The sequence below is a fragment of the Phaseolus vulgaris genome, chromosome 11, assembly GCF_051622355.1.
Source record: "Phaseolus vulgaris cultivar YP4 chromosome 11, ASM5162235v1, whole genome shotgun sequence".
Taxonomy (NCBI): domain Eukaryota; kingdom Viridiplantae; phylum Streptophyta; class Magnoliopsida; order Fabales; family Fabaceae; genus Phaseolus; species Phaseolus vulgaris.
The window spans coordinates 38,456,635-38,467,888 of record NC_143508.1 but is presented as its reverse complement, the minus strand read 5'-3'; the positions used below and the strand labels follow the sequence as shown (position 1 = coordinate 38,467,888).

Sequence of the window (11,254 nt, the reverse complement as noted above, 5' to 3'; positions counted from 1 at the left end):
CCCGTCAGTTTGGGGATGGCAAGTAGTAGAAAACAAAAGTTTAGTGCCAAGTTTTCCCCATAACGTCTTCTAGAATTGACTCAAGAATTTAGAGTCTCTGTCAGATACTATACTTCTAGGAAGCCCATCTAAACAAATAACTTCCTTAAAGGAGAGATATGCAATATCACAAGCATCATCTACTTTGTGGCAGGGAATAAAATGGGTCATTTTGGAAAAACGATCCACTATCACAAAGATAGAATCCATACCCTTAGATGTTTTGGGAATACCCAAAATGAAGTCCATAGAAATGTCTACCCAAGGCATGTCCGGGATGGAAAAAGGGTATATAAACCATGGGGTTGTACCTTAGATTTAGCTTTCCTACATGCTATGCACTTATCGTAGAAGCTGTGTACAGCTTTGTGCATGTGGGGCCAAAAAAAATGTTCATGCAATGTATCTAAGATTTTTGCTACCCCGAAATGTCCCATCAAACCACCCTCACGTGCCTCTCTTACAAGAGATTGTCTCAAAGACCCTTGGGGCACACAAAGTCTTTTTCCTTTAAAGAGAAAGCCATCATGTATGAAAAGTCTTTGTGGCCTCCCTTTGAACACTCTTGAAGGATGAGAGAAAAGTCAGGGTCATCCTTGTAAATTTTCTTGATGTGATCAAACCCCAAATACTGAGTATCTAAGACATTAAGAAATGTATGCCTTCTTGAAGGAGCATCTTCCACCACATTAGACTTGTTTTGCTTATGTTTGATCACATAGGGAAATTGCTCAATAAAATCTATAGATTTGGCATGTCTCTTGTTAAGTTTGTTTTTCAGCATACCAGTAGAGTGAGTATTTTATGGAAAGATATAGTACCTATTTGAAAAGTGATATTTAGATTATCTTGCTTTAAGAAAAATTGAAATCTAATATCATCCTCAACTATAAAAATTAACTTGGTAATATCTACTTCAATTGTTTTATCTTGAACAAAAATGAAATTTTATTATCCAAAAAGAGATATTTACTATTTCTAAAAGTTATTAATTTAAAGAAGTTTTCCTTTTTGACAAATATTTGTTCTTTGACCGGCTTGTTGAACAATTTGAAAGGGATATTCAATCAACATAAAATTAATAAAGATAATAGTAGATCGATAATAATTGATAGAAGATCAAAGCTTCTAGTTATACAAACATCTTTTTAACTAATAAAGATTGAATATGATCTTTCATTATTCCTTCTGCATTTGTATAGTTATCTTTGTCTTTGTAATGCATATCGATCACACGTGCAAAGTTGACTACACGCATAATTGGTACTTGAGTAGGAGCTAAGCATGCATCATTTATGTCCTTCCAAGCATTCTCAACTAACTTTTGTAGTTCTTCAATGGCACATTTCTTTGACACTTTATGCTGCTTCATATAACAGCAAATGCTTGAAACAACATGTTCTCTCTGTTGTTCAAACTTTATAAACAAAAATAGAAAAATAAAAATGAATAAAAAAAATCAATATTTAACAAAACATATAGGATTTATTAATGGTCTTACCAAATTATTATTAAGTCTACCTCTTTCAAATTTTTGAAAGTTTTGCAATTGTCAACTCTTAATATAAGATAAAGAAGATGTTTATTGTTAAACTCAAATTATAATTCTTTTATTATTATTTCTTCTCGACATATTTTGTAAAATTAGGTGCATTTATCAGTAGTCCATAGAAAATGTTGTCACATTCTCTTTTTAGTTAAATTGATAGAAATTAATTAGTGTTTAACACGTACCTCATTTCCAACAATGTCATCCATGATTCTGCATATAGCTATAGAAGCTGCAATAATTATTGGTTCATTCGTTGCCCATATAAGGACCTCCTCTGTTGTATCTTCCATGCCTAAGAAAGATAAGGTAATCAAGAAAGGGTAACCAGTTGACATTCCTCTTACTTCTATGTACTCCTCCATTGTTGGAATGTGGTTGGTATGACACCATCTTGCCTCAGCCATGTGAGCTTGGACTAGTCTTTTCATCTAGCATGAAAGTGCAAATATATAATATTGATAAATTATTTCACACTCACTAGTGCAAAAAAAGGGTTTTACAATGTGTACAGATAGTGATTTAAGCAGGAGTGTCGTCTACAAAAATGCAATGACAATTTTGAAAATAAGATCAACATATAGACTATGGTTCTATTTATAAGTGTTTTCTATTTAAAACAGAGCATATAAACTACGATTTCATGACCAACCATTGCCTATAATAGCCATTGTAGACTACGATCTTTTAGGCAATTTTCGCCCCATATAGACTGCGGTTATTAGGTCATAACCTTCACTCATATGCTTTTTTTTTTCCACTCCAGGCCTTTTCATCTTTGCTACTTCCATTGTTGTCTTCTTTGTGACTTCTCTTTGTTGTCATTGCTCTCGTTCCTTGTAATGTGTCTTCCTTATTGTTTTTTATGTTAATTTTCATATTTTTTGTGCTTTCTTGATGAATTTTTCTCAATTTTCAGTGTTGAACGAGTGGGTTCCCAGGTTTGAAAATGTTTCTCGTGTTCTCTTTCCTATCGTCGTTGTGCGTCACCGCTGAAGCTCTTGAGTTCCTCTACAACCTTTGTTTCTTTACCACAACCTTTGTCCACCATCTTGAGTTTGAAAAACCTAAAGTCGTTCTCTCTAATAAATTTCTCGACATCAAACTTGGACAAAAAAGTTAAGAACAAGATTGTAGAAAATATTTTAGGTTCATATACGCTATTGGTGACGGTTCTATATATAATCATTGTCTTTAATCATTTAATAGACTATGATTGTGTGGCCGTCGTCTATAATTCAAAATTATAGACAATGTGTACATAGATTACGACTCTAAAACCATAGTATCATATGCATATTTTTGGCAACTGCACACAGTAGTACTAAATCCATATTCTTGTTTGGTCATTAAATAGGATTGGTGATGTTTTAGATGAAATTTTACACCATTAATATTGTACATAAAAAATATCAATTTTCTATACTCCGCACATTTCAAATTAGTTGGAAAAAAGATATTCAGTTTATATTTTTTTATGCAAATATAGAAATAAAAAAATAAGAAAGAAAATTTGATTTAACTTAGTATCAGTTGAATAAAGAATAAGAAAAAATTAATGAAACTATAATTACCTCTTTCTTGGCATACTTCATGAAATATATTTTTCCTTGCTTTCTCATCTCTTTCTCAATTTCTTCATAAGCATCCAAAATTGCCTTATAACATAATTGCATGTATTTTGGGAGATCAACCAAGCAACAAATATCCCACCTACAAGTCTTGAGAAAGTTATCTTTGATATATTGGAAGAATTAGGTTAAATATATACTACTATATGTCGTTTTGATGTGCCTAACCTCTCAATTGCACTAGTGAAAAGCTCAAGTTCTTCAATGGTTCCATAAGCATCATAGAGGTCATCAATGATGGAAGCTAGAGCTATTGCTTTTGTTGTTATCCATCTATAATATTGTGGTTCAAAGTAGACCCCCAAAATCCAAAAACAACATTCTATGATCCTATCTCGTGTAAACGGTAAATTGGTTGAGACATTTAAATCCTTAGTCCACCATCTGCATCACAAAAAATAGCACTAAGATTCCAAAGACAAGAACAAAAATCTTTAACTAATATTCATTGATTTATGCAACGAAAGGTAAATATGTGTGAGGAAGATATTACTTGGTTAGACTGCTGACTTCTTTCAAATGTAGCTCCTGCAACATATTAAAATCTAATTTTGCAAATGTTAACAATTTTTCATCATGAGATGGATCTTCTTCGTAGAAAGACATATAATATGTCGCCTCCAACCTGGGCAAACCTCTATGAAGTGATTGTTTTAAGCTATGTTGCACTCGTGCCGCATGAGAACAACTTAATTTGGTGGTTATAAACTTTGTTAACTGCTCGAAACTGAACTTATGTGCTTCTTCAAGCATATCTTCTCCATGACATCTTAGTCCTGCTGCTTCATACAAGCTTAAGATTCCTTGAATATCATCAGCTAAACTTTCCGATTTGGTCTTGAAATTTGCAAAATATACCTGTTTAATTTATAAACATGTGTTAATTTCAATATATATATATATATTTATATAACTACCATACAATTGACTTACAAAAATTAATATCAAACTATTTGCATAAGTTGGTTTGAGTCATCCTATATAAACTCAACCTTAAAAGTGAAAATTGTTTTGACAAATAATAAGTGTTGTATAATTTAAAAGAAATTAAAGCTTATTTAGGTCAAATTATATTTATTAGAGGTTAGAAGATTTGATAACTGAGAAATCTGCACTAACCAATGTATTTTTGTATTTTGGTTTTTTTAAAATTTTATACCAAACAAATTTTGTAATCATAATGATAATAATAATGATGATGATAATATTATTATTAATAATATATTTATTGACATTAATAATATTAACAAAAAGTGATAGAAATATACTTGTGATTGATATTTCATTATCGAAACATATTAAGAGTGAGAGACAAGAGAATTGTAACCAACAGTGAGAAGCCATGATCAAGAGTGAGACCATATTCCGTGACCCATAATATTCATAAATGAAATTTATAAAAATATTGTCTTTTCATTTTATAATTGAGAATAGACCACATTTTTATTGGTTTAGGAAACACTTATTCTAATGTAGTTTATTCATTTCTAAAGGAATTACCTTATAATTGTGACTTAAATATAAATAGTTTATAAGTTGTGATCTTTGGTAGTCCATATGTACATATTTACAAAAGGTGTTGTCTTTTCATGTTTAGAAAACACTTATATAATCGTGGACAAGTTTAGTATTGTCTAAGAAAAAAAATGTTACAATTTAAAAAATATGGATTAAAGTATCCACGTTTTAAAAATCTTTCCCTATATTAAAGACAATTTTAATTAAATATGATTTAAAACATCCATAATTAAATATCATATTTTTATTATTCTAAGTCACACTTTTTAATGTGATTTTTTTTAAAGTCACGTCACAAAAATGTGACTTAAACATTTATGATCCCAAAGTATGGTCTATGATTGATAAGTCACATTTATAAAATTGTTGTATTTTTCACTTTTAAACTAAATTTATTTTAAACCACATTTATACTAAGTTGACCAAGTATAGTGCATCGTAAAGTAATAATAAGTAATATAGTGAATCTATTTTTTTTTTCTTTCTCTTACTTATTTAACTTCATCTTTATTTTAGGTAAGAAACTCATTATTTTATTCCACTAGTTTTTCTCTCCCAAACTAAGTTTTTTCAATATTAGATTTGTAGCCAAAATTATTATAGTTTACAAGTTTTTCTATTTTTGTTTTTCTTTATTTAAAAAAATGCGAACATGCATCCTACCTCATGGTCTGTTCAAATAAACTTGAACTTGATTAACTCATTTCTGATTCATCTGTTCAAAGAAAAGCTCAAAATTTGTTTCGAACAAAATATTTAAATTCGTTTAGACTTGTTTGTATATAGTTGACGCAACTACACTCCTGGATAAAAACAAAGACATCCATGATGTGATGATGCAATACAACTAGTACCAAAGTAGCTCAAAGAGCAAACTCAAAGAATAAATTTAGTAGCATCACAAAAGAAGTTATTGTTTTTGAAAAAGAAATTGGTTAAAAGTTGATGAACACATACTTGAAGAAATGCGGTATCCATGTTGTCTGAGCAACCTAAAGAGTAGAGCCGTTTGGTAAAGATGATCACTATGAGCTATGATATTATTGTCCTTTGTTGAAATGTCATAAATTTGACATAGAAGAGTGCCAATTTCGTGCTCAAAATGGTAAGAGACACCCAAACGTTGGACTAAATCGATGAAGTTCAATTTAAAAGAGAAATTGTTATGATCAATAGGTGAAACAAGAGTCTTCCTCACGTCCTCTTTTAATAGTTTAGCTTGTTGAATGTGGCTATCACTTTCCTGCATGAAATAGATTAAATGTAAAATACATTATTTTAGCTAAAGAGATTGAAAATGAAAAATGACATACAGCGAAAGTAGGAACGTAGGAAAGGAAGCGATCGCCCCAAAGGGAAGGATGAAAATCTGCAGTGGGTCGAGTGATGGGAGGTTTTGCACCATTGGCAGAAGTTGGAAGTGATAAGCTTCCGCTAGCCATGGTTTGTTGGTATAATGTAAGTGACTTTTTTTGGTGAAAAGGAAGTGTAGCTCTTAGCTTTCAAATGTTGAAGAATAAAGAACCCAACCTATTACATTTATAAGAAACAAAGTTATTTTGCAAAGGTAGTGAGTAAAAGTTCAGAATTGCGGTACAGAAATTATGCAACTGTGACCACCAATTATTTATATATATATATGATTAGACGAAACTCATGTCAATTAAAAATAAAAAAAATCTCAAAAATAACTTAAGTAACCTTTTTCTAATAATTTAAAAAATAAAATAAAAATAAAATTTCAAAAGTTCAATCAAATTCACCATTTTTCATTAAAGAAAAGAATTTTTACTTTCATAATTTTTACTGTTTTAATAATAGAACTTTTATAAAACCTTTAAAGAAGTTTGAGAATTTTAAAACAACTGCTTAAATTATTAAATTCTAATTGCTCATATTTTCAATAAAAATATTTATAAAATTTTAAAAGGGAATTTATAGCAGTTTTTATATAATTAAATTACTAAATTTTCATTTAGCTATATAATTTAAAAAATATATATATTTCTAATGCTTTTTTAAAGTGTAAAATTCAAAAGAATTTAAAGTTTTTAAATAAATTACAAATTTTGAAATTACTTATTAATTTAAACTAATAAATATTAATAAACCTTTTATAAATTTAAAAATTCAATAAAATATTTATAACAATTTGAAATTAGTAAAATTAGTAATTTCGAATTTAAATATTTATCTCAACTTCCATAATTTAAATAAAGTACTTAAACACTTTTTAAAAGTTCAAACTTTTAAAAATCAAGCTATAACAAATTTAAACAACTATGATGTTTTCACAGTTCCATATTTCTCTGACATTAACAATAAAAGTATATTTATTTTGAGGAAGAAAACTTTTAATTTACACCTTCTGATAAAAAAAACACCTCTTATTAGTTTCGACTATTTTCTATTATTTAATTAATTTTATATTTTATATCTTTATTCAATTCTAGGAATCATTAGTCATGAAAAATATTAAAAAATTATTTCAGGTTATGATGAAAATGATGTTGATATGATAATTAACGAATAAATTAGTATTTAAGAATTTTATTTATGAATATCTATAAATTTAATGTAATTTTATAATATATCTAAACCTTTTATTGATCTCCACTATTTTACCGTAAATATATTTTCCCATTTTTCATTAACTTTAACTCCATATTTATGTCTATTTTAATTCTACCAAGTGAACCATAAGTCATGAAACTTAATAAAAATTAACGTGATATAATTTATAATCTATTCATATTTGAATATAATGTTTTTTTTCTTATCAGCAATTTGAAAATAAGGTTGATACGAAACTGTTGATAATTAAAGAAAGAAATTAGAAATTAAGAATTTTATCTACAAAATATCTATAAATTTAATGTAATAAATACCACACCTTTTGACGGTCTCCACTATTTTGGCAGGAAACACATGTTTTTTTGCATGGATTTATAGTGTTGAAATGCAGACAAATATATACATCAATGACTTGGACTCCTTTATTTGTCGAATGTCCCTTATACTCATAACAATATCATTCACTAGCTCATAAATAATTGAAGTTGTGGCCCCTAATTTTGGGTCACTTGTCCACACTACAATTTAAAAAAGAATGATACTATGGTACTCTAATATTTTTACATTTTCACTTGACAACCAATAATATTATTATATTATTTTTAAATTTTATTTATTTTTAATTTTATTAAATAAATATAATATTTTATTATTAAAAAGAAATTATAAAATAAAAGTGAGAGAAAAAGACCGAGTGAAATAAATTTTATTTTTTATTGTCATGCACATATAAGATATAAGTTTATGGATATTGTCCCGACCAGTCCTCAGTCATCGATCCAGAGACTGACCTCAGACATCGTGCACCAATGCTTGGTGATGGAAAGCGGGCCACGAGGTGGACCCCAGACACACCCACCAAGGGGATTGGTTAGTCTTTGGACACTGGTATTCTAAACCCGATTTTGAAGATCGATATCGGACCTCACTAGTAGAGGGAGAAGATCGGACGTCGGTCGTCAGGACGTTGTGGAGGGCCACGTAAGGTGGGCCATAGAGTTTTGCTAAGATAGCAGTTAAAGACAAGAGATATGTGGGAAGACTAAGTCACGAGGGATCCGTGCACATGGTGTGTATGACCCATGAAGGCGCAACACGTGAGGATAATCCTAGGAGGTGTTAAAACCCATTAGGTTTAGGTTTCCCAGGGAAGTTGCATGCATGACACGTGAAGACTTAGCGCACCCATGAAGCAGATGGCGCTAGAAAATAAGAGCACAAGTTGGTACCCAAGCGGCCATTCTGTCATTCGTTGCACTCCAGTTAGGGGAAGTTCATGTGCCAGATATGCTAAGATTCTATGAATAGCAGCACAAGGACATTCTCCAAGGAACCCTAGTAAAGGGTAACGACGCAAAGGTAAACCCTAGTTTCAGCCTATATAACGGGTGCCCAAAATCCTAGGAAGGTACACAGTTTCTAAGACTGAAAATAGTATACAGACTTGGTGTTTCTTTGCCCTAATATTGACTTGAGCGTCGGAGTGCAAACGACTGCTAGGGCACCCCTTTGTCTTTTGCAGGTGAGAGGTTTCTTGATCAAGAAGGCACGTTTCTCAAGCAAGATTGAAGGGCGACAACAGTTGTTACCGGCGGAGCAAGTCAACCGGCAGGAACATTTGGCACCCACTGTGGGGCCCGTTAAAACAAGTTCCCACTCACAGTTACATTAAGAGTCTTTACCAACAATATGAGGAGTACAAGGTAAGCAGCTGCTGGATCCGCAGGAAGGGTACCCTCTGAGGGGGACAACGTTACCACGCATCAAATCTTGGATACGATGCGTGCCCTCCAAGCAGAAGTAGCGGCTTCCCGAGCGGACAACGCAAAATTGCGCAGAGCCGATGAAGAACTACGTAGGGATTTGCAACAGGTAGGGGAACGTGCGACAGACGAACGTGCCCCGTTGGCACCACCTAGGGCACGTCCCATGCCGTTCGCACGAGCAATCATGAATATGGCGTTACCAACGACGTCTCTTGGCCTGAAGGTCTCCTTCACAGGAGTAGAGGACCAAGAGGCCCATCTCGCACTGTTCCACACCCAGATGATGCTCACTAGAGGATCTGACGCCGTGTACTACAAAATGCTGATGAGCACACTATCGGGCGCGGCGTTGGAGTGGTTCGTTAGCCTTCCCAACTGACACATCACCAACTTCGACCAGTTTGCTACACTATTCAGGGAGTAGTACCTTGTGAACAAGGCCCCCACTCGGCTTTCTTATGATTTTTTCGATGTCAAACAGTACCAGGGGGAGTCCAGGAAGGACTACCTGAACAAGTTCGGTGTTGAAGTGGTGAGATTGAAGCCTACTAATGAAGTCATGATAGTACATGCCTTTGTCAAGGGAATGCTGCCGGGACCTTTCAGTGAGTCACTACTAAGGTTCTACCCGAAGACGTTCACAGAGATTAGACGTCGTGCGTTAGCACACATCGCCGCAGATGATCGAGTAACGCAGAAACAAGGTCTTGTTGGCCCTGCCTGACCTCGAGCGGCAGCACGACCTCCACCAATGAGGGTGCATGAGGCAACCACGGAGAAAAATGGGGCGGGAAAAGACCCACCCCCGAAGCATAACTTTCGTGTGGAACTCAAGGATTTGATCGCCATCCCGAACATAGCATCGAAATTGAAGGTACCGACGAAGACAGATAGGAAGATGGGGCCCAATAAGAACGCTTGGTGTGAGTTTCACCAGAAAAATGGCCACTACATACGAAATTGTTTGGTCTTGGCGCATCAACTAGATGAACTGGTGAAGAGCAGTTTCTTGAAGGACTATCTTCAAGAGGCACAAGACAACCAGGCATTGGTAGTTGCGGGAGTGGATCAGGGGCACGAGGTGCCTATCCACGGAGAGGTAAACACTGTCTCGGGAGGATTCTCAGAAGGAGGGGGCACTGCCTCCTAGCGAAAGAAGTACGCACGAGAGGTGATGACGGTGAAGGTACTACAGACGGACCTGATCCCCGACGTCGACCTCACCTTCACGAAAGCCGACCTCCAGGATGTCATATCTCACGATAATGATCCGGTGGTAATCTCGTTGGTCACAGCCGGGAGGAGGGTGCGTCGTGTCCTTGTAGACCAAGGAAGTTCGACAGATGTTATGTTCCTGACAACCTTCAACCGGTTGCGGCTGTCCACGGACCAATTAAAGCCCTACACCGGATGTTTGTATGGTTTTGCAGGGGACGAGATAGAGGTTCGCGGGCACATCGAGTTGAGGACAACATTCACAGATGGCACGTCTTCACGCACTACAAGCATCAGGTACCTCGTCGTTAACGCTCCCTCGACTTATAACATACTATTGGGGAGACCGGCCTTAAACAGGTTGGGAGCAGTTCCCTCCACGAGGCACATGAGGATGAAATTGCCTTCCCTCGAGGGGGTAGTGATCACCATCAAGTCTGACCAAAGGGAGGCTAAGAAGTGCTACGAAAACAACCTCAAGACGAAGAGAGGGGTGTTTTCTGTCTCAACTAGACCACCGAGGGAAGACAGAGTGACCCGTGAAGAGATTGTCCTAGAAAACCGACCCGAGCCCGCTGGAGGTGTGGTGGAGAAGGAGATCAGAGGAAAGATGTTCAAACTTGGGCAGTCTTTGAGTAAGGAGTCACAGGATCAAGTCGTTGGGGTTATAGCGCGCACCTCAACGCATTCGCATGGACCGCCACCGACATTGATGTGGTTCCACTAGCCATATAGAGAATGATTCTTGACATTCTTAGGAATCACCTTGAGCTGGACATTATAGAGGCATTTTTCTTAGAGTTGGATCATTGTTCTAAGACAAGAACTCACCAAAAGCTAGTACCAAATCCCAAACTCATTTGGATGAACCAAATATTGTCAAATTGAATCAACAAAGAGACTAAAAACTGAAATGACCGAACAGAATTGAACAAGTAAACATATGAACCAAACAAAAAATA

At 34.4% G+C, this 11,254-nt stretch overlaps 1 pseudogene across 1 annotated transcript; it reads right to left on the bottom strand.

Annotated features, from left to right (window-relative positions):
* Nucleotides 1-1,030: 1,030 nt before the first annotated feature.
* On the bottom strand, nucleotides 1,031-6,278 carry LOC137833334 ((-)-germacrene D synthase-like; annotated as a pseudogene). The gene is made up of 7 exons (XR_016517722.1): nucleotides 6,051-6,278; nucleotides 5,695-5,980; nucleotides 3,713-4,077; nucleotides 3,388-3,603; nucleotides 3,163-3,301; nucleotides 1,774-2,019; nucleotides 1,031-1,456 (listed from the first exon to the last, which is right to left on the bottom strand). The product of XR_016517722.1 is annotated as a (-)-germacrene D synthase-like (transcript).
* Between the last annotated feature and the right edge of the window lie 4,976 nt (nucleotides 6,279-11,254).